Source organism: Silene latifolia, chromosome 2, assembly GCF_048544455.1.
Source record: "Silene latifolia isolate original U9 population chromosome 2, ASM4854445v1, whole genome shotgun sequence".
NCBI classification, from domain to species: domain Eukaryota; kingdom Viridiplantae; phylum Streptophyta; class Magnoliopsida; order Caryophyllales; family Caryophyllaceae; genus Silene; species Silene latifolia.
The window spans coordinates 152,667,034-152,672,189 of NC_133527.1; the positions used below are offsets into that span (position 1 = coordinate 152,667,034).

Consider the following 5,156-nt stretch of genomic DNA (forward strand, 5'->3'; position numbering starts at 1 on the left):
GTTCGAATTTATTGAAGTTAATTCGGGTTTATTTATTTAATAATTTCCGTTTCTTTACAAGTCCTTATGAAAGTTGTTTTAAGTGAACCCGAGATGGATTTTGGGAACAAAACTGTCCAATTAGCTATTTTGAGCTTATTTCACTAAAATAGCAATTTTTAGTAATATCCGTTAGTTTCGTAAAAATCGTTAATAACTCCGATTCGAATCGAATTCCTATTATTTCCGTTAGCTGGCTGAGTTTATTTTATTTTCACTCATTAAATTTATTTATTATTGATTCCGTTTTATTACTGAAACTTTTACTAAAACTGATTTTATTAACTCGAGGCGGTTTTAAAAACGAACGAATTACTTAACGATGAAGAAACGTACGTATAATTAGAAGCTAGCAAGCTAGCTGGTGTATTATTATTATTATTATTATTATTATTATTATTATTACTCCCTCACGGACCCCTGACTCTTTCTTCCTCTTCTTTTCTTTTGGAAAAAAACAAACAAAAAGCAACGAGCCACACACAGAGCCACACATCCACCATTTTCGTCACTTCAAACCTCAGATCCCGCCTCCATTCTCAACCAAATTCGATAATTTTTGTACCATTAGCTTCCTCGTCCCTTCCTCGTTCTTTTAAGGTAAGAAAGTCTCCTTTTTGTAGTGGTTTCGTCTTTCGCCGCCTTATAAAAGTGTCGTCTTTTAGCTTCTTTATTCCGTTTTCTTGCCCTTTTATGAAGGATTCGAAGACCCGGGGTGAGGCTCGTGCCTTGTGGACCATTTATTTGAAGACTAAGGGGCGTTTAAGGTAACACGATTCTACCGATCCTATTATTATTAATATTATTCGGTGTTATTATGTGCTACTTATTATTTATATCTTGTAATTTATGTGATTTGGATTAATCAAGGTGATGGATTATAATAATTGGTATTTTACATAGTAGTAATTATTATTATTTTGTACGTATTAGTATGCTTTTCGTTAAAGGGGTTGTTATGAGTGATTAGAAATTCAAGTTGGGGTTAATTTAGATCTAGTTTTAATGGGGTAGTGTGATGCTTGAACTCTAATGGAAATATGGGGAGTAAGTACGTACATAAGCCTTGATGCAGCTTGGATAATGTTGGAATAATACGGGATGTAAGGCAGGGCATTCATAATTGATCAATGGAGAATAGCTAGCGATATATAGTTTATATGTTTTATAGTTAGCTTTAGATTTAAAAGATGGATTAGTAGCTAAGTTGAGTTCCCCTTAACTTACTCTCTTGACTGAATTTGGGACAGTTTCGGGTCGGATAAAATGGTGTCCTTCGGGACTGTGTTTGGGGCGTGAGAGTGACTGATGTGGGACGGGTTCTCTGTGCATTTTTGGGACTGTTTTGGACAGCCCATTCACGGCTGCAATTAGTTCGTATTGGGACAACTTTCCATGATGAATATGGGTCATTTATGGGACGGTCTTATGAGTTTTATGCGAGTTGTTTTGGGACTGCTTTAACGTGATTGAGTGGGATGTTTTGGGACAGTCAAGCATCGGTTTTATGTGGCTATTTTCCACCGATTAAGCATACGAGGAAGCTCTCGCATAGGAGTCCCCCACTGAGAATAATTGCCAGTCTTTATCTTGGCCGCATGCTAGTCTTAACATGAAATCTTTAATAGTTTAAGTGAGTTAAGCACAGGGGGAGTGTCTCAGGTGAATAATTTGGTAAAGGGCAGATGTGTACTAATGAGTGGCATAAGAACTTTGCTGAGTAAAATGGCTTTGTTGAAACTATTCATCGGGCAATTTTCTATAGTAGTGGGATAGGAGAGAATGCACACATATCCGAGTTCTACCATTTCTGTCGAATGAGCTAAGGCCATAAACAACATCTATCTTACATTTGAGTCATTTATAATTAAATTCTTGTTTTGCCCTTTATAAATAATTTGTTTCCATTTTAATATGGGTCCAATTTAGTTAATTATGCCCTGTGAGTAATAAATTGTTTATCTTATATTTGGGTAATTTATAATCAAATTCTTGTTTTACTTTTTATAAATGGTCCGTATCCATTTACCTACATTTTATTCAAGTGACAAATATCATTCATTTACATATTGATTTGGTTGGGCTCCCTTTGTTTCTTTGTTTGGGCTTATGGTGGTTCACATGTTGGGGGTATGAATGAGTCACTTGAGCTTTGTCACGTTTTATTCCGTAATTTCATATAACATAAATTTTTCATCGTCACTCATAATATTTTATTTAACCGGCATGTTAAATTATATAATGGAATATTTATTATTATAAGACAAGTTTGAGTTATTCGAATTATTTAAATCCCGTCTCATATTTTATATAAAGATAATTCGTTAATATCGTCCTTTCACATAATTATTTTAGGTGGCTCATATGTGGTTGAAGATGAAGAGTAATTTTGGGTTTTAGAAGCTTTCTCAAGTTTATTGCTTGTCTCTTTGCTAGCTTAAGGTAACTATTCCGAGTTACTCGACGAATTAATGTCACATTAGTAGTTAATGTGTGCCTGTTGTTTGATAAGTGTTTAGGTGAATGAATAATGTTAGTAGTAAAGATAATAAGGTTGGTAAAAATTATGCTTATATTGATAATTATCACATGTTAGGATAGTTTATAAATTGAAATTGTAATTAATAGGCTCAAGATGAAGTTTATAGTGATAATTGTAATGTTTTGTTGATTGTGCCGAAAACTGAGCCTTAGTCCCTTTGACTGATGCGATGTCAGTTAATTGAGTGATTGGTCAGCCGCAATTTGACCCGTACCTGTCGCAGGGCTGGGGTTGCGGGTAAAAATTCGGTTGAATGAATTAGATAATCGGCCTTTTTCTTGTTTTAGGCCATTCATTATATATTTATTTCACATGTGGAGTTAATTGAATTTAAGTAGCTTCTTATTTTGTAGTAATGGCCCTAGATTCCCCTAAAACCTTTAATATTGTTAAAATTGCTAGAATTGGAAGTTAGTATTGAATTCTTATTGAGGACACTGTTGGATTTGTATGCTGTAAATAGACATTTATATAGCCTTTCACATGATAGAATGTTAGCATTTAGGTTGGTAAGTAGGACTTTTTGCCCTCTTAAGGTTAAGTGGGTGTCTTACTTGACTTGTGTGGTGAGTCTTGGGTGGTGTGGGCTAAAATATTCAAGCTGGGACTAGCTGTGACTAGGTCCTAGGTGAGTATTTCGGCCTTCATCATAGATAGGTCTTTATAGTCTCTGACGAGTATATGTTCACTTTGCTTGATAGCCTTTGTGTTCGACTAGTGGATGTTTATCCAAGTTGGGGCATGACCTCAGGTACTAATTTTGATAGTATGGGGTCAGCTTAAGTACTAGCCGACCCTTCGGTGGTGTCCTTAGGGTACTCACTTCACTTTGTTTTAAAAAAAGTTGTGAGTCTTGGGTGCGGTGGTGTGTATCCGCATGTCTAGGTCTGCGCAGATTTTAGGCTAGGGTTGTGTTGTCTCTTGGCCATGTTTTCTTAATAGTAACCGCTGAGCCAAGATACCGGTTCGATTACCTTCCCTACCTCGTGGTATAGACTTGAGTTACAAAGTGACTATTGACGGGACTAAGAACTTATGCCTGTCTTTGATATATTGCCCTTTCTTGTTTGATGATTCTATGAATCATAGAAGGTGAGATGCAAGCCGGCTATGGTTGATAGAGTTTGGATTCCTGGATGTTATGTGATTCACATGATAGTGTAGTATGAGTCGGTCTAGTATTCACATGCTAGGACTATGTGCTGTTATATTGTTGTTCACATGATAAGCACGATTGTCTAGTATCTATATGCTAAGACAGTGTGTGATTCGTATTCATATTTTTATGTTTACATGTTATATTAATTATGACATTTCGTGGCTGGGAGAACTCGGAGTTACTCCCCACTGACTGTGGCTTTCGTATTTGTATAAAATGCGAATGACAGGTAGGTGATGCATATATGGGGTACATGGACGAGCTAGCGAGCAAAGTAACCTTGGGACCTAGACTGGTTTTATTTCATTGTGACCCTTAAACCCTTTTTATGTCACATACATAAAAGGGACATATGTCTCCCTCTTTTTCTTTGGTTTGTATCACTTTATTCTCGCAGCTTTAGCATAGTTATGTAAATTAGTCTGTTAGCATTTGCAGGTGATGGCATCCTCCTTCTGGAAATGTTTGTGAATGGTTTAGAAAAGTTTTAAAAATTACAGGTTTTTACCCAATTGAACCTATTACAAACATATCCTGTCAGTTTTTCTGTAGAATTACGTGTTTACTTTTCCGCAATAACTGAGGGTGTTAAAGCATTACATTACTTCCACATGACAAAACTTCTTTGAAATGAGCACTTTAAGCTTATTGATATAAAATATTTTTGGGTTGCCTTACCACAAGGTCAAACAAGGTCACCTAGACAAGTTAACCAAGTCCACATCGCATCACGAGGTTGGATAGGTGACTCACATGCAAACCCTTGACTAGGCCTTGGGTCATGGGTCAAAAGACACTAGTATGACACTATCTAGGGTGTTTTACAACCATTCTAGTAGGCAAAGTCTTAAGTTGAACAAGTATTTGTAATGGCTTAGTTGCTCTTGTCAAAGTTCCTAAATAGGCATTTTTTTTTAAAAACATTTCTAACATGCAACTACATGTCATGATGCAACTAATATAAACATCCTAATGCAAGTGATTCTATCAACTAATATGACATATAAACTAAATGCAAGCCTAAATTCACATTGTTTTTACCGCATCAATCAAAATAAAGCCACATAGTCATCAACATAAAGAGGAAAAAGGAGATTGGAAAGATCATACCATGCGGTCTTCATGATCCTCATGTCTCGGATGTGGCGTAGTCAATCAATGTGAACAAGGATAGAACAAACACAATATATACAAGACAATAAATACAAGACTACAAAAGGAAATAAATATGTTTTTGGGTTTTCAATTTTCAAATTTTTATGATTTTTGAAATTTTTCAATTTTTTTGGATTTTTGAATAAGTGTTAAATGTTAGAATTCCCATCCCCACACTAATATGGGCATTGTCCTCAATGGCCAAAATGATGGAAATTATGCAAAGATGATGCATGATTTCTACACTAAATGCAATCTACA

General features: G+C 35.6%; 1 long non-coding RNA gene across 1 annotated transcript; it reads left to right on the forward strand.

The window, feature by feature from the left end:
- The first annotated feature begins 514 nt into the window (after positions 1-514).
- On the forward strand, positions 515-4,253 carry LOC141630750 (uncharacterized). The gene is made up of 3 exons (XR_012537547.1): positions 515-639; positions 2,395-2,481; positions 3,970-4,253. It is a non-coding gene; the product is annotated as an uncharacterized LOC141630750 (long non-coding RNA).
- Positions 4,254-5,156: the final 903 nt, after the last annotated feature.